Source organism: Balaenoptera ricei, chromosome 8, assembly GCF_028023285.1.
Source record: "Balaenoptera ricei isolate mBalRic1 chromosome 8, mBalRic1.hap2, whole genome shotgun sequence".
Classification (NCBI taxonomy): Eukaryota; Metazoa; Chordata; class Mammalia; order Artiodactyla; family Balaenopteridae; genus Balaenoptera; species Balaenoptera ricei.
This window is the reverse complement of record NC_082646.1, coordinates 70,842,727-70,863,445: the sequence shown is the minus strand read 5'-3', so window position 1 is coordinate 70,863,445 and position 20,719 is coordinate 70,842,727. Positions and strand designations below refer to the sequence as shown.

The 20,719-nt window shown below is 37.4% G+C and overlaps 1 protein-coding gene across 8 annotated transcripts in view; it reads left to right on the top strand.

The window, feature by feature from the left end:
• Nucleotides 1–1,171: 1,171 nt before the first annotated feature.
• The window catches only part of BTBD10 (BTB domain containing 10), a 78,704-nt gene continuing 59,156 nt past the window's right edge, over nt 1,172–20,719 (top strand). For 7 of the 8 annotated variants that reach the window (XM_059929559.1, XM_059929556.1, XM_059929555.1 and 4 more), the window contains exon 1: nt 1,172–1,325. The gene's annotated coding sequence lies outside the window, so the exon portion shown is untranslated. Of the gene's footprint in view, nt 1,326–1,851; nt 1,900–20,719 lie in introns of all 8 variants that reach the window. The other variant, XM_059929558.1, reaches the window with a different exon arrangement.

Here is a 20,719-nt window from a genome sequence, read left to right as displayed (position 1 = left end):
TCTCTCACATGTAGTGTCCTTAGATGAGGACGAGGATGTTCACTATCCTCTATCGTGCAGCTCAACTGCTCATCTCCTTAGCATAAACACTGGTTTGAAAAACATTTTGGTTAGCACATGTAGAAGCCAGGGAGTTTTCTCTTCCCAACTCCACAGTGATTAAAAGCTTTTCAGCCAAGTTCTTTCTGGCAAAATCTGTTTTCATAGCAAATTACTCAAACCAGGTCCTCTTCCTTTCCGCTTCCTCTGCTTGCAGCGCTCCTCCCACTCTTCTCAAAACTGGGGAACTCTTACTCATCCTTCAAGATTCAGCTCACATGTCACTCCCTGGTGGAGGCTTCCTCAACATGGCAGGCCGAGCCGGTTCCTCCCTCTCAGCTCACAGCTCGGCCTTTACCACCGTGTAACAGGATTATCTGTTTTCGGGTGGGTCTCGCCTCCAGGGTGTGAGCTTCGAGGTTGGGGACTGTGTCTTTCATTTCTCTGGTGTAGTCCCGCATGTGACACACAATAGGCTCAGTAAAGTTGAGTGACTGAAACTCTATGACTGGCGACCTTCTGCCACAAGGAGCAATAATATCCCATCCAGGTTACTGTCGACATTCCAATTCCACAGGGGCCCAACTGCAAGAGCTCCAGATGGCACACCGGTTCCCGCCAACCCAGCGTTTAAAAACAAACAGCTGCGGACGCTAGGAAATAGAAGGTGGCCCTCACGAGGACCGCCTTTCCTGAACCCAGGCGGGTTAATAACCGCCAGCTGAGCCGGCAAAGGCGAATTTGGAGTTCGCTCAGTTGAGGGAAACGCTTTCCTTGAGTAAACTCAGCGTCCTTGAGGTATTCTCTAACTCTGGGCTGGAGACGCTGTCCGCTTTTTTCTAACGGTGACAGGAAACCAAGGAAAAACGTGGGATTCAAAGATTTGGGGGATAAATCTGCTCGCAGCCACTCAGGTGCGAAGCTCGCGTTTGATGCCGAGCTGACGTCTGTGAGAAACCGCGCTTTACACTCTGCGGCGCCTGCCCCCAGGCTCAACGCCCAACCCAGGCAGCCACTCCCTCAACCGCCCGCACTCTCCGCGCCCCGCCCAACTCCTGCGCGATGAGCCACTATTCTCGCGAGAACTCAGCTACTCTCGCCTTTTCGAACCGCGGGATCTCGCGAGAAGCACCCCAGGAGCCGGCCTGTAACCTGCTGGGGCGGCTCTTGTAGCCGCAGCTGCTGCAGCGCTCGCCGCCGCAGACGCCTCCGGAGGGATCCAGTTGGGGGGAAAGCGGAGGTGTCGCTGGCCCCGGCCTGTGCCTGGACACTCAAGGGGGACTCAGGTTCGAGGGTGACTGGACTCAGTTTGGAGAACTCGGTGGGGGCGGCGCTGGAGGCTGGGCTTTGGTGGGGGCGGAGGGCGAGTTTGGGCTTGAGAGCTGGACTGCTCTGGTGGTGGTCTGGACGTCCCGGACCCTGCTAGGGGACCGTGGGTGAGGTTCTGGGCTGTGGCCGCTGGCACCCAGTTCGGAGAGGCAGGGAAGGGAGTTGGGTTTCGGGGGTGCTGTTTTTGGGTTGAGAGTACTGAGGCCTTTCCCCAGAGATGAAGGCGATACCCTTAACCCTCCTTCCCAGGGCAGAGGAACAGTGTGCGCCGCCCCTTTTCTGTCATCCTGGGTTAACGCCGCGAGGTCCTGAGGAGGGTGCATCACAATAGGGGCTAAGGTGGCCCGAGTCTCGCTTTGGGTGAAGAGGAGTGAGACCCCAATAAGGCGTTGAGTGATTTTATGCTGTAACGGTATCACGTGCGGTAACGCTTTGTTTTCCCCAAACTTGCACAGAAAAGCTGCTTATTTTTTTCTTTTTCAGATTCAAGTCTCCTCACACCCTTTATCCTCGGGAATGGGGTGCAGGGAGGTGAGACATCACTTAGTAATTTGTTAGTGTGGGCGCAATGTGACCATCACTGGACTTCACAGATTTCCTACTAATCTTTCTCCTCAGTATTTTGAGTTCATGATGAGAAGTCACTAGTCCAGACATGCTAAAGATAGAGAGCATCACTCGCTTGTCGCTTTATGCACTTAGCATATAAAATTTACTTAAATGTTTTTTAATCTTTAAGAGTCTTCATGCTTTTTATTTAACAATATCAGAGAAAAATCACAGTATATTGATTTTCTTTGGACAACTGGGTACACCACCCCCCCCTACAATTTGATCAAGACTTTAGAGAGGGAGTTACAGATAAATTTTGAATGAAATAGATTGTAGAAATTGGTATAAGAGATATAATAAGGGGTGCAGCTATACCGGCCAAAAAAGTTTGTGTACTGGAGAGCCCGTCCAGGGCTGAAGCCCAAGCCTTGAAAATGAGGACTGTAGTTGTCATTAGAATACAAAGCGGAAAGCAGTAGAAAATACTTGGGAGAGGATTTGATGGTGGATATGGATAAAGACTGTTAAAAAAGTGTGTGAGGAGAATTATTTTTGAAGGTGTAAATGTGTTTCATAAATTTCCTAACATTTCTCAGAGTTTATGACCTAACTGGTATTGTTTACACATAAAGACAAAGTGGGAAGGGAGGTTCTGAAGCATGGAGTATGGCAAGGAACCATGGAGTCAGGAAAGCTTTCAGTGTCTTGACAGTGTTTTTGAGATTTCACCTTTTTTTTTCTCCCAAAAAAACTTTCAGATGGGATTTTTACATTCTGTATGTCACCCTTCCACCAGTCTGAATTTTTTTCTTTCTCAACCTTTCTTCTAAGCGTTGTGAAAATTTTTTATTATTAGCCATGAGGTTACAAACCAATATGTCCTGCTTTGTGGCTTTTTACATTAGGTGACTTAGCGAAGTGTTGAAGTGACCTGGAAAATATTATGCACCTTTCCAAGGAATAGGTTATGAATAGCAAACTCACATGCCTTCAGATACTAGGCATATGAAAATAAAAATGAGTGAAATACACTGAAGAGTTTATGCCTCATCTAAGAGGGTTATCCAGTTCTCACGTTCACCTGATCAGCGCCATAATGAATATGGGCCCAGTCTTCAGCCTTCTCAAGAGAACACAGGAAATCTAAATTTTTGCTTGCAGTTCTCCTGACTTTTAAAAATATTGACAACTACTTGAAACAGTTAAAAATAACTTCATGTGGCCCAAGCAAACCCAAACCTGTCAGTAGTTGTATCCTGCTCTCCAGGTTTGGACCTGTGTTATGAGTAAGAATTAATAAATTTTACAACTGGAAAAAAAAAGAGTTAAAGTAAGTATGCCAATTAGTTTGGAATTTCAAACCTAGGAGTACTTGTGGGAAAATGTCAACTCTAATTGAAAACAGGTGAGTTTAATAGCCAAGTTTAATAGCCTTTAAATATGGTAGGGCAGATTGAACTGATACTTAGTAATATTTTAACTGTGGAAATAACTGAAAAAACCTCTCAGTATTTATGGTTTAATAACTGAGGGTTCTGAGCAAAGCAAAGGTATCTTGTAAGGGAATTGATTTATTGAGAAGCCCTTTATTGTATTTGCGATTAATATGTAAAATAAATCTAGGAGACCCTCTACTGATTCATCTACGCTTTTGAATGTTTATTGTTTGCTGTACCATCCCACTTTGTCTTCCCACTCATTGACTTTTATTGGAAGCAATATTGATTCCTTGGATTTTATTCCGTGGCAGATGGGGTAGGGGGGAGGGGCATCGAGATGGGAAGAAATGGGAAGGGGAAAGTGTGAGGGGAAGCAAGCACTCATGTGCTTCTCTTTTACATTATCCATTACAAGATTGATTTGAGTTAGCTAGTTTTTCTTGTAAGAAGAATAGGTATTTTGATTGATTAAACACAGTGCCTTATACATAGGAGAGCTTAATGATATTTGTGGAATTGAACCCCGTGGATTAAACCACATTTACCCATTAGTGAGAAGTACTTTAATCACATAATCTGATTCATACTTAGTTGGGCTGTGGGGAATGGGAGTTTAGAGGTCAGTCCTAAGAAAGAAGTGAATCTTAGGCTTATAAGAGGGCAAGGTGAAGGTCTTCGATGGGAGTAAGGGTGAGAAAGGAGGCTAGGTGAGGGAGAGAGTTTGAAAAAGGAAGATAGAAATGGTCAAGTACCACTTAGACTACCGTGCAGTTTTACAAAGAGCTCTGCCTTTTACAACTAAATTTATCATAACTTATGCAAAGACTACATAGAATATTGGGTTTTTTAAATAGATCTTTATTGGAGTATAATTGCTTCACAGTACTGTGTTAGTTTCTGTTGTACAACAGAGCGAATCAGCCACATGCATACACATGTCCCCATATCCCCTCCCTCTTGAGCCTTCCTCCCTTCCTCCCTTTCCCACCCCTCTAGGTCATGGCAAAGCACCAAGCCGATCTCCCTATGCTATGCTGCTGCTTCCCACCAGCCAACTGTTTTACATTCGGTAGTGTATATATGTCGTTGCTACTCTCACTTCGCCTCAACTTCCCCCTCCCACCCCATGTCCTCAAGTACATCCTCTATGATCCTCTATGTCTACCTCTTTATTCCTGCCCTGCAACTAGGTTCATCAGTACCTTTTTTTTTTAGATTCCATATATATGTGTTAGCATACGGTATTTGTTTTTCTCTTTCTGACTTCACTCTGTATGGCAGACTCTGGGTCCATCCACCTCACTACAAATAACTCAATTTCGTTCCTTTTTATGGCTGAGTAATATTCCATTGTATATACGCGCCACATCGTCTTTATCCATTCATCTGTCGATGCACCTCCTAGAGTAACGGAAATAGAATATTGGGTTTTAATCAGGACTACTTTGGGAGTTTGCAGACTTAGTTTTCTTTCTTTTAGCATGGTCTTCTTGTTTCTCTCTTTTAGCCCAGTCTTCTTAGGTCAAGTTAGTCTAATACCTCTTCATCCAATCCCTGCTTTTCTCTGGTGTGGGAAGTGAAACAGGAGAAGATGTGTATTCTGTGAGGTGTTCCTCTTTGAGAGTTTAAAAAACATCCTGAAGAATCTGTTATGTATTTTTGGAGATTGTTTGTTGAAGGAAGAACCATCATTTTCCTCTCCCCATGTTTCTACATGACTTGTAAAGTAAGGAAGTTCTCTTGGAAGTAGCTTTCCCCCTTCTTTCAACTCCTTGGGTGAGATGCCCTCTCAAGGAAGGATTAGGTGAGGACTGGAGAAGGAATTGAGTATGCTTTTGCTCAGTGACTTCTGGTTCTGTTTTTAGAGCTCTCAATTCTTAGGACATAACATTCTCTACTCCCCTGTAGGGTGGATTTATCTGAGCAGGCTGGACCCTATGAGGGAAAAGGAAATGAAAAATAAACAGTTTTAAGTTTAGTTTACAATTGAAGTTAATAAGTAGCTTTTTTGGCCACTGATTTCAGCTGTATTTTTATCTTTGTCTGACTCCTTTGTTTGTTTGTTTCTTTGTTGGTTATAAACCCACAGTAAGGGAGAAAGATGCTCATTAATGGAAGAAGAACTATTTTGAAATCTTGTCTCCTCTTGGATAGAATGTTTATTAGGGTTTAAGCTAATGTTGCATTTCCCTACTATGGCTTGCTCTGGTTTACTTTGGCATCTTGAAACTGAGACCTGCCTTGTTAAGCAGGTAGCAATCTAGAGCTCAGTGATGGAAGGTAAGCAATCAGGATTCAAAGAGATGCTCTTTGGGAGAGGATTAAGAGGTTGGTAAATGTTCGATGTAGGCAATGAGAATACAGTGAGCTAAAATACTTGAAATAGTAGAAACTTGACATTAAAGAGGAAAGATTTTATGTGGAATATGTGACCTTATGTCACAAGATTTCTGAAGATTTGTAAGATGCTAAAAGGTATCTATGCCAATAAAAGCATCTTTTTAAATCCTAATTAATAGTTTAATTATATTTTTCTGTTTAAAAATGTAAGATATCTGATTACATGGTACTTATTTTTATCTTTGTAGTTGAAATGAATGGTCTGTTAGTACTTTTGGTCATGAACTGAAATTAACATTTGTTATTTGGTTGAGGGTGAGAGTCTGTCACAGTGAAGTACTAATTGAAGTACTTGATTAGAAACTATGAATAACACTTTTCTAAGGTCATTTAACATTGTAATCATACTTTTCTACTTGGAATACCTTATTTGGGATCACTTAGATCTGTGTTTAAAGCCGACTGTTAGCTCTATGACATAAGTTACTTAACTACTCTGAGCTGTTGTTGGCTCACATGAAAAATGGAGATAGAACACAATTGTCAGGAGTTTAAGAATGAAATGAAATAAAATATACACAAGTGCTATGTAAATAGTAAAGTGAATATAACTTGTCAGCCCTTTGTACTGTGTTTATGCTCAGAAAATAGCATACTGTCTGGTGATCTTAAGACACATCAGGGGAATTTACATTTACATCTAGCTGTCTCATTTATAGGGAACAAATTCAAATGGCTATTTACGGCCTTGACAATATGACTCTTCCACTGGAAATTACAGAAGTTTTTTTCTTTTTCTTTATTCTAGTCCACAATGAACAGTAGGAATCTCTTTCTTGCTTTTCATGTTGGCATTGACTATCCATTGACTGATATCTGGTATTCTAAGTAATCTTTTAAAAATTGAAATATAGTTGAGGTACAATATTATGTTAATTTCAGGTGTACTACATAGTGATTTGACATTTGCATACATTGTGAAATGACAGTGATAAGTCCATTAACTATCTGTCCCAATAAAACTTACTGTATAATAGTACTGACCATATCCTTATGCTGTATATTACGTCCCTGTGGCTTGTTTCATAACTGGAGGATTGTACCTCTTAATCCCCTTCACATATTTCAACCCCCCACCTGTCTCCCCTCTGGATACCACCTGTTTGTTCTCTGTATCTGTGAGTCTGTTTTCATTTTGTTTTGTTTTCTTTGTTTTTTAGATTCCACATATAAGTGAGATCGTATGGTATTTGTCTTTGACTTATTTCATTTAGTATAATACCCTCTAGATCCATCCATGTTGTTGCAAATGGTGAGGTTTCTTTTTTTTTTTTTTAATGGCTGAAAAATATTCCGCTGTATTTATGTACCACATCTTCGTTATCCATTCGTCTATTCATGGGCACTTAGGTTGCTTCCATACCTTGGCTATTGTAAATAATGCTTCAGTGAACATAGGGTGCACATATTTTTTCAAATTGGTGTTTTTATCTTCTTCAGGTAAATACCCAGAAGTTAAATTGCTGGATCATATGGCAGTTCTATTTTTAATTTTTTGAGAAACCTCTGTACTGTTTTCCCTTGTGGCTGTACCAGTTTACATTTCCACCAACAATGCACAAGGGTTCCCTTTTCTCCATCCTTGCCAATACTTGTTATTTATTGTTTTGTTGATGATAGCCATTCTGACAAGTGTGAGGTGGTATCTCATTGTGGTTTTAATATGATTAGTGATCTTTTCATGTGTCTGTTGGCCAGCTGTATGTCTTCTTTGGGAAGATGTCTAGGTCCTCTGCCTGTTTTTTTTTTTTTTTTTCCTCTGCCTGTTTTTTAATTGGGTGGTTTGTTTTTTTGATGTTGAGTTGTATGAATTCTTTGTATATTTTGAATATTAACCCATTGTTGGATATGTTATTTGCAAATATCTTCTCCCATTCAGTAGGCAGCCTTTTCAGTTTGTTGATAGTTTCCTTTGCTGTACAAAAACTTTTTAGTTTGATGTAGTCGTATTTGTTTATTTTTCTTTAGTTTCTCTTGCCTGAGGAGACAGATCCAAGAAAATATTGCTAAGACTTATGTCAGAGAGCTTACTGCCTATGTTTTCTTCTAGGAGTTTTATAGTTTCAGGTCTTACATTTAAGTCTTTATTCCATTTTGAGTTTGTTTTTGTATATGCTATGAGAAATTAGTACACTTTGATTGTCTGTATGTAGCTGTCCAGTTCTCCCAACACCATTTATTGAAGAGGCTGTCTTTTACTCATTGTATATTCCTGTCTCCTGTGTTGTAGATTAATTGACCATATAAGTGTGAGTCCATTTCTGGGTTCTGTATTCTGTTTATTGATCTGTGTGTCTGTTTTGATTTGTAGTGTAGTTTGAAATCAGGGTGCATGATATTCCAGCTTTGTTCTTCTTTCTCAAGATTGTTGGCTATTTGGGATCTTTTGTTTCCATGCAAATTTTAGAATTATTAGTTGTAGTTCTGTGAAAAATGCCATTGGTATTTTGATTTAGACTGCCTTGGGTAATTGGTCATTTTAACAATATTAATTCTTCTATGAGCATGGTAAATCTTTCCGTTTGTTTGCATTGTCTTCAGTTTTCTTCATCGATGTCTTATAGTTTTCTGGGTCCAGGTCTCTTACCTCCTTAGATGTATTCTTAGTTATTTTATTCTGTTTGATGCAGTTGTTAATGAGATTGTTTTCTTAATATCTTTTTCTGATAGTTTATTGTTAGTGTATAGAAATGCACCAGATTTCTGTATACTGATTTTGTATCTTGCAACTTTACTGAATTTATTAGTTTAGTGGTTTTTAGTAGTGTATTTAGGATTTTCTATACTTAGTAACATGTCACCTGTAAACTGGGACAGTTTTATTTCTTCCTTTCTAATTTGGATTCCTTTTAATTATTTTTCTTGTCTGGTTGCTATGGCTAGGATTGCCAACACTATGTTGAATAAAAGTGCGAGAGTGGGCATCCTTGTCTTGTTCCTGATTTTAGACGAAGTGCTTTCAGCTTTTCACTGTTGAATATGGTGTTGGCTGTGGTTTTGTAATATATGGCCTTTAATATGTTGCGGTATGTTCCCTCTATACCCACTTTGTTGAGAGTTGTTATCATAAATGGATTTGAAATTTGTCACAGGCTATTTCTGCATCTATTGAGATGATAATATGATTTTTATTCTTCAGCTTGTTAATGTGGTATATCACTTTGATTTGCGTTTATTGAAAAATCCTTGCATCCCTGGGATAAATCCCACTTGATCATGGTATATGATCCCTTTTATGTATTGCTGAATTCAGTTTGCTCATGTTTTGTTGAGGATTTTTGCATCTGTGTTCATCAGAGATACTGGCATGTAATTTACTTTCTTTGTGGTATCTTTGCATGGTTTTGGTATCAGGGTGATACTGGCCTTGTACAATGAGTTAAGAAGCATTCCTCCCTCTTCAATTTTTTTGTAATAGTTTAGGAAGGATGAGTGTTAACTCTTCTTTAAATGTTTTGTAGAATCCACCTGTAAAGCTGTCTGGTCCTGGACTTTTGTTTGTTGGGAGTTTTTTTTTAATTGATTCAATTTCATTACTGGTAATTGGTCTGTTCATATTTTTTTATTTCTTCCTGATTCATTTTTGGGAGATTTTTATGTTTCTAGGAATTTATCCATTTCTTCTAGAGTGTCCATTTTATTGGCATATATTTGTTCTTAGTAATCTCTTATGATCCTTTGTGTTCCTGTGGTGTCGTTTCTGATTTTATTTCTTTCATTTCTGATTTTATTTATTTGGGCCCTCTCTTTCTTGATGAGTCTGGTTAAAAGTTGATCAGTTTTGTTTATCTTTTCAAAGAACTCATAATTTCATTGGTGTTTACTTTTTTAAAATTTTTAATTTTTTAGTCTCTATTTCATTTACTTCTGCTCTGATATTTATGATTTCTTTCCTTCTACTAATTTTGGGTTTGTTTGTTCTGCTTTTTCTAGTTCCTTTAGGTGTAAGGTTAGGTTGTTTATTTGAGAGTTTTCTTGTTTCCCGAGGTAGGCTTGTATCACTACAAACTTCTTTCGTAGAACTACTTTCGATGTGTCCCAGAGATGTGGATTGTTGTATTTACATTTTCATTTGTTTCCAGGTATTTTTTGATTTCCTCTCTGATTTCCTCAGTAAACCATTGGTTGTTTAGTAGCATGTTTTTTTAGCCTCCACATGTTCGTGTCTTTTGTAGTCTTTTTCTTGTAGTTTGTTTCTAGTCTCATACTGTTTCCAGAAAAGATACTTAATATAATTTCAGTATTCTTAAATTTATTGAGGCTTGTTCTGTGGCCTAGCTTCTGATCTGTCCATTTGCACTAAAAAGAATGTGTATTCTGCTGGTTTTGGATGAAATGTTCTATACATATCTATTAAATCCATCTGGTCTAATGTGTTATTTAAGGCCACTGTTTCCTTATTGATTTTCTGTCTGGATGATCTGTCCATTGATGTAAGTGAGGTGTTAATTAAAGTTTGCTACTGTTATTGTATTAGTGTCAGTTTCTCCGTTTATGTTTGTTAATATTTCTTTTATGTATTTAGGTGCTCCTATGTTGGGTGCATATATATTTACAATTGTTATATCCTCTTGTTGGCTTGATCTCTTTATCATTATATAATGTCCTTCTTTTACTCTTGTTACAGTCTTTGTTTTAAAGTCTATTTTGTCTGATACAAGTATTGATACTCCAGCTTTCTTTTCTTGCCACTTGCATGGAATACCTTTTTCCATCCCCTCAATATCAGTCTGTATATAACTTTAAATCTGAAGTGAGTCTCTTGTAGGAAGCATATATATGGTTTTTTCTTTTTTGAATCTGTTCAGCCACTGTCTTTTGATTGGAGCATTTAGTCCATTTACATTAATTACTGATAGGTATATACTTTTTCCATTTTAATTCTTTGCTGGTTGCTTTTGAAATTCTTTGTAGTTCTTCTCTTCTTTTGCTTTCTTCCCTTGTGATTTGATGACTGTCTTTAGTGTTACGTTTGAATTTTATTCTCTTTTTTGTGTATGTATCTATTATAGGTGTTTGGTTTGTGGTTACCATGAGGTTAACAAATAGCCATATGCACTTGTGCGCGCGCACACACACACACACACGTATGTGATTGTTTTAAGTTGATAGATCTCTTAATTTTGAACAGATTCTAAACACCCTAAATTTTTACCCCCTGCACATTTAATATTTTTCGCATCATATTTCAAATCTTTTTGTTATTGTGTCTTATTATGGATATATATTATTACTTTTGTCTTTAGCCTTCTTACTAGCTTTATAATGGTTGATCTCTTACCTTTACTGTATGTTTGCCTCTACAAGTGATACTTTTCCTCTCATAATTTTCATATTTCTAGTGGTGGCCTTTTCTGTTTAGAGAAGTTCTTTCAACATTTCTTGTAAAGCTGGTTTAGTGATGCTGACCTCATTTAGGTTTTGCTGGTCTGTAAAAGTCTGTTTCTGCTTCAAATCTGAATGATAACCTTGCTGGATAGAGTATTCTTGGTTCTAGGTTTTTTTCTTTCATCACTTTGAATATATCAGGCCACTCCCTTCTGGCCTGCAGCTTCTTCTGAAAAGCTGATAGTCTTTTGGGAGTTCCTTGTATGTAACTAGTTGGCTTTTCTTTCACTGCTTTTAAGATTCTCTATCTTTAACTTTTGCCATTTTAATTATAATTTGTTTTGGTGTGGACATCTTTGGGTTCATCTTGTTTGGGACTTTCTGTGCTTCCTGAACCTGAATGTCTTTTCCTTTCCTAGGTTAGGGAAATTTTCAGCTATTATGTCTTCAAGTAAGTTCTCTGCCCCCTTTCTCTCCCTCTTCTCCTTCTGGGACCCCTATAATGTTAGTACGCTGTATGTCATTCCAGAGGTCTCTTAAACTATCCTTATTTTTAAAAATTCTCTTTTGTTTTTTTTCTCTTCAGCATGGGTGATTTCCAGTACTCTGTCTTCCAGATTGCTGATCTGTTCTGCTGTATGATCTAATGTACTGTTGATTTCTTGTAGTGTATTTTTTATTTCACTTTATTGTATCTGTTTGGTTCTTCTTTGTATTTTCTAGCTATTTGTGAAACTTCTCACCATGTTCATTCATTCTTCTCCTGAGTTTGTTGAGTATCTTTATGATCACTACCTACCTTGAACTCTTTATCAGGTAGATTGTTTATCTTCACTTCATTTAGTTCTTTTTCTGAGGCTACGTCTTGTTCATTCATTTGGAATATATTCCTCTATCTCCTCATTTGGCCAAATCTCTGTATTTCTTTCAATGTATTAGGTAGGTTGCTTATGTTTCCTGATCTTGAAGTGGCCTCATGTAGGAGATGTCCTATGGGGCCCAGCAGCACACTCCACTCTGGTCACCAGAGCTGTATGCTCTAGAGGTGCCTCTTATGTAGGCTGCATGAACCTTTATGTTGTGCTGGGGCTGAGTACTGTGAGTGTGCTGGTAGGCAGGGCTGTCCCCTGTCCAGTTAGCTGTGCCTTATGTGGTGGCTGCAAGCCTCCTGGAGGGCAGGGTAGGCTTCTTGTGTGGCTCTCTACAGGGCCTGGTGGGCACAGGGCTGGTGCTGGCTCACTGGAGGGTTGTGTTGGGTCCCTGGCACTAATCGGCTAGAGGGAGGATTCCAAAATGGAGCTTGTCTGTACTGGTGTTATGGTAGAACAAGCTCCCCAAAATGGCTCTTGCCATCATTTCCTCCCCCAAGGGGTGTCCCATTTGCCTCCTGCCTCTCTGGGAGGCTCTCCAAGATCAGCAAGTGGGTCTCGCCCAAGCTCCTTTCAAACTGTTGCCTCTGGTCTGGGACTTGGAGCATGTTGAGATTATGTGTGCTCCCTTTAAGAGCAGAGTCTCAGTTTCCTAACACCCCTTCCCCACCTCCCACGCTCCCAAACATAAGCTCTCCTGTTTTCAAAGCTAGACGTTCTGGGGGCTTGTTTCCTGGTGCACAACCCCTTGGACTGGGGAACCTGCTGTGGGGCTTGGACCCATTGCTCCTTGGGGAGGACCAGTTGTGATATTCCTCCCATTTGTGGGTTGCTGACTGAGTGATGTGGGTCCTGACAATATCGTGTCTCTGCCCCTCTTACCCCTCTCATGTGGTTCCTTTATGTCTTTAGTTTTGGAAAATCTTTTCTGCTAATCTTCAGGTTGTTCTTATAGATAGTTGCTCTGTAAGTAGTTGTAATTTTGGTGTGTCCTTGGATGGAGATGAGTTCAGGGTCTTCCTACTATACCATCGTGGCCATCTCCTCTCTTCTCTGTAATTTGAATGCCAGGTGGGACAGCAGAGAAAAGCGAAAAGAGAATATATTGTAGAGAGAAATGGCATGACATTTTAAAAATCATCTATTGGGATACTGTTATCATCTCTAAAAAAATTTTTATTTTTATTAATTTGGATTATTTTTCTTTAAGATCTTTGACTATCATTGCTGGTAGCAGATGAATAGAAAATTATCTTGAGTTTTCTGTTTGTGGACTACATTAAAAGTAAATTTAAAAGCTCAGATACCTGAGGAAGTATCTCAGGGGCATAATTGTGCAACAAAATGTTTTTATACTTTTCTCATTCTTAGATGGTCATGCAAATAGTGCTGAATTATTTTAAAGGTAATTATTTCATTCAGGGCAGTTTGCTTTATACAATGCAGGATTGAATCTTATTTTTCTCACATCTTGAGAGCAAGCGATGCAGTCTGCTCTGTCCTTTTGGCTCCTAATTTGTTAATTTAGAATTTTCCTAGACAAGTTCCTGTAAGATGGGTAACTGTGGGGCACTATTATTTTCTTCTTGTTGAATATTCCAAATTGCCTGAGTTTCTCTTTTCAAAGAGAGAATATTTAGTTATTAGAGACTAGTGAAGTTATAAAACTGTAATACTGAAAGTATTTTAAAATCATTAATACTCTAGTGTTTGGAAGAGATAACTAAACGGCAGATTAGGCCTTATTACCTGAGTTTGATAAAACTTATTTATTGTACCATATGAAGAAAACAGCAGAACTTCCATTTATACTTATTTTTTTTCACTCAATCTCTTTTTCATTTTTTGTGTATATGTAATATATACATAGTACTACTTATATACGTGTACGTGCATTGTTTATATATATGTATGTGCAGCTACTCAAGTTAGTTGAATTGAAAACATTAAGAAAGGGAAAAGGTGTCATATTTTAGAATAAAAGTGGTATGACATCTTTGATCATCTTTGCTTCCCTAGTGAATGATACTTTTTAACAGTAACCTTGAATACTTGTTGGCTTTGAAATTGTTTTATGAGTACTTTGAAAAATTACTTATAAAAGTAGATTATTTTGAGTAATTTCTTTCTGAATATGAACATGCAATGCATTGCATACAATTTGTGACAGTCACCAAAAAGCAAAGAAGAAAATGGCATCTTAATCCCATGACCCAATGATAATTGCTTCCAATCATAAACACATGTATACACATACATGTGCATACACACACACAATTGGGATCATTCTGTATGTAATGACTTAAATTTTTTATTTTGAGAAATTAAAATAGTATAACAAATACATAACTAGATTTAAAAGTGAACATTCCCTTCCTCCTCCCCTTCCCCCTTTCCCTCTCCTTCCCCTTCCACTATAAATTCTTTGATAAACATATTTCTCAGGATAAAAATTTAAAACTGGGATTCTTGTGTTAAAATGTGTGACACCCTCCAGGTTTTACAGTTTATATTCCCACAAGCCTGAGTAGCCTTTTCCCCTGTTCTTTAGCCATCACTGGTTATCATGAAAACAAACCAAGAAATCTTTGACAATTTGATCAGTTAAACATCTCAGATTTAACTTGGGTTTCTTATATTACTAGTGAGGTTGAATAGTTCCTCTTTACCCCTTTTTGGCAGCTAGTATTCTTTTTGTAAATTGCTAACTTAATGAACTCTGCATGTTTTTCCATCATAGTGTTCGATTTTTTAAATATGATTTATAAATATTCCTTATATTTAAGATTAAAATCTTATCTGTTATATACATTTTTATAGCTTTTCATTTATCTTTTATAGTTTGAATTTTTATGTAGTCTAACCTAATGCTTTTTGCAAGTGGTCTGCAGTCCCAATTCTGATCCCTGATGAAGTTTTCACTAGTCTTTGTTGCAAATGTGAGCATAAAGTGTCTGACTGCACGTTCCTGTTTCTCATATTTTTTTTCCTCTGATTTGAGGCTTAGAAATTCCTTCTTTATTCTGAGAGTCAGATAAATGTTCACTTATATATTTTTCTTAATTCTTTATGGTTTTGTGTTCTACTTTGATTTTTTTTAATAATGTGGAATTTGGGAGAGATAGTATGTGAGGAAGGAAAGGATTTTCTGCTGAAATAGTTGACCAGTTTTTTAGAACCTCTCTATCTAACCTTGAATCTGTCATCTAGCTATCTGTCTCTTAGTGATTTGAAATGTGACCACTAGCACTTTTTATTTTCTGGGCATAGCGTTTTGATGGGTTGTGTATTAAACTTGAGAGACAGTATAGTATGGTGGAAGAAGCACTGAATTTGTACAGATGTGTATTTGAGTCCTAGTTTATTTATTAACTATGTGACATTAGGCAAATAACATAATCCCTTTAAGCCAGTTTCTCAGTTTTTAAAAAGAGATCACTTTTATATAATAGATGATACCTCTTGCGTCTTGTAGGCTTGATATATGGATTAGCATAGAAAATGTATATGAAAATCCACCTTATTATCCAAGGCTTCCTGAATTAGATACTAGCATCTAGCTCCTGTACCTCTATCCTGCTTGAAAAATCTCACTGCATATTTTGGTGTAGTTCATTTAGTGCTGAGGCATATCTCATACCTACCACCAGTCTGATAACCTTTCCAAAGGAGGATGGCTTGACCTTATTGTTTAGGAACCCATTCTGATATGTATTGGTCATTGCTGATTATTCTATCATATATGGTAGTAACAGCCACATATGGCTATTCAGATTAAGAGTTAAAATGGAAAATTGAAAATTCATTTCATCAGTTGTACATTTCAAGTGTTTTATAGCTGCATGTAGCTAGTGGCTACCTTTTGGACAGTGCAGACGTAGAACATTTCCATTATCAGACAAAGTTCTGTTGGGCAATACTGCAGTCTAGAACTTGAATCATACTTAGGGCCTTTTCTAGCCTATTGAATTGAGGGCAGGTAAACGAGCAAAAATCTGAAAGGAATGGAAGGTAATGGGATAATGAATGGGTCAAAATGCGACAGCATAGTAAAATTATATGAAAAATATAATATAACTTATTAAAAAAGCCTCTCAGAGGGAAAAAGAAAACATTGTTTAAAAGTCTGACTTTGTTTAAAGGGTCATGGAGGAAAAAATAAAACATTGTTTGAGTCTGACTTTGTTTAAAGGGTGCTGGTTCTTAGGAGTTGAATGTAATCTCCTTTGATTTAGGCACTTCATCAGCTTATTGGAGATTTGCCTATATTAAATTTTATGTCAAGGTGATTTGCTTCAACTAAGATGTTTCCGGTTTTGAAGGCAATACTAGTTAGTCATAGAAGAAAAGGAAAAATAGGGACATATGCATAGAAAATAATACATTAAGTTTTTTTTAGGAAATTAAAAAAATCATATATGCCTTTTAGTGGGTTTTAAGAATTTAGCACTATAAACAGCATCTAGTCCATTATAATGCTAATTATGTAATGTAGGTATTTAGAAAAGGCCTAAGATAGGGAAAGATTTTCAAACATTGAGCTGTTTAAGGTGGGGGGGGGGGAATAAATGAAATGGTTCTTGAAGTGTTAATGTCTTAAACAAGAAATCAGCAAAATTTCAGTTTTTATTACTGAATATTATTATTTTATTATTTATTTACAGAATTTATAGAAATTCTATAAAAGTAATAAAATCAATGAACTCAGAGATTTTATCTCCAGGTCACCTCTGGAAGATCAAGGGCTGAATATGAGCTGACTTTGGAAGTCTTACATTTTGGTGGATTTGATAAGGAATTCCTTTAAATAGACAAAGTACCCTACTTTTAATGTAAAATTCATGCAGTTTTATTAAATCTGTTTGTTAGTGTATCCCTAGCAGTTAGCAAAATGCCTGAAAAGGTACTAAGTACTCAATGAATAGATTTTGAATGAAAGCATAAGTCAATTGAATTTGATATCCTGGAACTAGTTACATAAAATTTAGTCAGATATAATCTAACTGTTATAATCAGGATATAAAAATATCCTGAATAAAATTCTCAGCTTTATTTACTTGCCTTATTTTAACTGCAGCAAATAAGAAAAATATAAGTCTTGACATTTGAAAGTGCTTCTGTGAGATTTAGGCAGCTTTGAGGAATCTTTTGGGGAATATTAGGAGTCATTTGATAATATCTTTAAAAATGTTTCCAGGGATATTTGTTATGTTCCCTCTTTTAACACCATTTTCTTAGTGTATAGTTCCTAAGAGCAAGTATTAGCATTAGATACTTTTTGGTCATTTGAGGATGAGATTCACATTAGAGGTGGGTATGATTATACAATATTATTCTTTTTAAAGACAAGCAACTAAGTTAAAGACTCCCTATAAATCTTCATAATTTGTATTTCCTCTTCTCTGGTGGATTCTGTTAAATGAAATGCCCTTTGGTTTCTTTCATCTTAATTTTATTAATTAAAACATTTTGTAAAAGTTTACATATAGCGTGTATACTGAGGTGTGGGAACACACATATGAGTTATCCTTTGTTCTTGCCCTCAAGGAGTCTTAACAGTTTAAGGGAAGACTTGTGGCAGAAACATATTCTACCAATGCATAATGATGGAGTTCAGAACATGCTACCCCAAAGTATGGCACCTTCACGTATTGAATATTTTAAGCAGAAGGAATTAGAGCAACAGCATGTGCTGGAGGAACTTTCTGACCTGCCTCTAAAGCAGGTCATAAAACCCTCATGAGAGGTGTCCCTATACCTAGAGGAAAGGAGCATCTTAGCTCCGAAGGTGAAGGAACATAGAAATCTGAACAAGAGATAATGCTAGTAAGTTTTCGTCAATTTACTATATACTCTTTCCACGATATTCCACTCTTCATCAGACTTGGCATAAGAACACTCAGGTTTGTTTTTTCGGGCCTTCATTTGCTTATGAAGGCTCCAGTGTTGAATAAAATTTACATTAAATAAACTTGTATGCTTTTCTCTTGTTAATATGTCTTGTTACAGGGGTCCCAGTTGAAAATTTAGAAGGGTAGGGGAAAAAGATATTTTTCCTCCCCTACAATATGTATTGACCATAATTAAGCAATCAGAAACAAAAACAAAACTATAGGTAAGCAGTAAAATTAAACAAGGAAGAAAATTTCCATAACAAAGCCATTTCCAAATACTTAACTGTAGCCCCCCTCCCAATTATGAAAACAATGTATAGTATGTTCAAATAGTATAAGAGATACAATGAAAAGTAAGTCTTTCTTTCTCTCATTTCAGCCTTTCCTCAGAGGCAACTAGTTAGAAGTTTTATGTGTTATTTCTAGACATTTTAAAAAACATATAAAAACATGGATGAGTGTTTGCAAACATATTTTTAAAATACATTGGAGTACATAATACATATCTGTACCATGCTTTTTAGCATAACATTATATCTTGGAATATTTTTCTTACCAGTATGTATCTTATTTTTACTGGTTGCATGATACTGTGCAGATTTTTAACCAATTCATTTCTGACGAACATTTAGATTGGTTCTAGGTTTTTGCTGTGACAAATAGTGCTGTGAAGTCAAGGAGATAAAAGAGATGTGTTTTGTGTGTGTGTGTTAGTATAGTGGTATGTATAATTAGAACAAGGGCTGAGCAGAATCTTAAACTTTCAGTGTCATACCTAGGCAGAATGTGTTGGACAATAAGATAGACAGACCCTAAAGTAGTTCCTATGATCCCTGCCTCCTGGTGTTTGTGCCTTTGTATAATCCCCTCGCCTTCAGTGTGAGCATTCCTAGCCAAAAGAATATGCTAAAGGTAATGGAATGTTACTTTCCTAGTTATGTTACATAAGACTCCATTTTGCTAGCAGACTTACTATCTGCATCATTGGCTTTGAATCCTACTGCCATAAGGAAATGAATTGTTACAATCTCAGTAACCTTGGAAGTGGATCCTTCCCCAGTTGAGCCTCCAAATGAGGATCTAATTATGGTTGACACCTTGATTGTAGCCTTGTAGAGGACCCAGCTAAACTATGCCGGATTCCTAACCCACAGAAACTAAGATAGTATATGGTATTGTAAGCCACTGGGTTTGTGGTAATTTGTTAATGTAGCAAGGAGGTTGTTATGTCCAAATGAGAGAAAAAATTTAAAAATTTTAAGCTTCTCGGATACAGCAAGAATATTCTGATAAAAATAACTGAAGGAGTTTTCACAGAGGTTAGAAACTAGGATGATTTGTCTGTTCTTCCAGAGATTTAAATTTACTTTTAAGCTGAGTGAAATATTTGTTTTACATCATAGTTACTATAGGAATGACGTAAGGTTTTTTTTTAATTAATTAATTTATGTATGTATGTATGAACGTATGGCTGCGTTGGGTCCTCGCCACTGCGCATGGACCCTCTCTAGTTGCAGCGAGCGGGGGCTACTCTTCGTTGCGGTGCGTGGGCTTCTCATTGTGGTGGCTTCTCTTTGTTGCGGAGCATGGGCTCTAGGCGTGCGGGCTCAGTAGTTGTGGCTCCGTGGGCTTAGTTGCTCCGCGGCATGTGGGATCTTCCCAGACTAGGGCTCAAACATGTGTCCTCTGCATCGGCAGGTGGATTCTTAACCACTGTGCCACCAGGGAAGTCCGATGACTTAAGGTTTTGATTTAGCTCCTAAAACTGTTACCAGCTGTTGTGTCCAAAGTACATGGCTCTTTGATGAAATTTTGATGTTTAGTAGAACAGGGGAGGGTCAGGTGTACCTTGGAGAAATTGGGAAAACTCAAAATGAGTAGAAATCGTATCCCTAATCATTCTTCCCCTGTTCCCTGTGTTGTGATTATTTTATAATTATTATTTAAACCAGGACATGGATGATATCATATTCACCTTTTTATTCCAGCCATCTAGCACATTATGGATGCTCAATAAATGTTGAGCGACTCTCTAGGAATTCTCGTCTCTGGTGATCTCAAAAGGCAAATAGAAAGTTATGAATGAATTAATGAAGTATTATGCAAAATTTGTATTTGGTAGTCTACTAGAGAAAGTCAGCAATGTGCCCAGCACTGTGTTATTATATAAGGTGTCCTGTCTTATTTATTCTTTATAATAATTTGATTGGCAGTTGTATTAGTAATAGATAAAATAATGGTAATGAGAATTGTGTTATTTTCTTCATTTCACATTTAAAGAAATTGAGGTCTTAGAGGTTAAGAAGCTTGTACAAAGTCATACAACTTAGTTTTATCTGATTCCGAAACCTTTTCTCTAAGTCACTTACTATTGTGGCAGAAGTAGAAAAATTCTTACCAGTTTTCATGATCAAAAATTTATGTGTGTCATTTATGGCAGTGGGAGGGTGGCTGTTGATTAAGTATGCTTGGGATGGTACCGGGGGTAGTGTGATGTGGGGGTTTTGATCCAAAAGTGGTTTAATTATGTCATGCTAATATGTTTGACATTTGTAAATATTTATTAAACATCTCTGCTGCTGTTTTTTTCTTTTTAAATTTCAGTGCAATAAAATTCTCTTTCTGGTGTATCGTTCTTAGGAGTTTGGACAGAGGCATACAATTGTGTAACTACCACCACCACCACAATCCAGATACAGAATAGTTCTGTCACCCCCAAAATTACCTTGTGCTATTACCCCAGCTCTAACCTCTTGCTGCTCTATGTGTAATCCCTACAGTTTTGTCTTTCTGACAATGTTATATAAATGAAATCATATGGTATGGAAGCTTTAAGTCTTGCTTCTTTCACTTATCATAATGCTTTTGA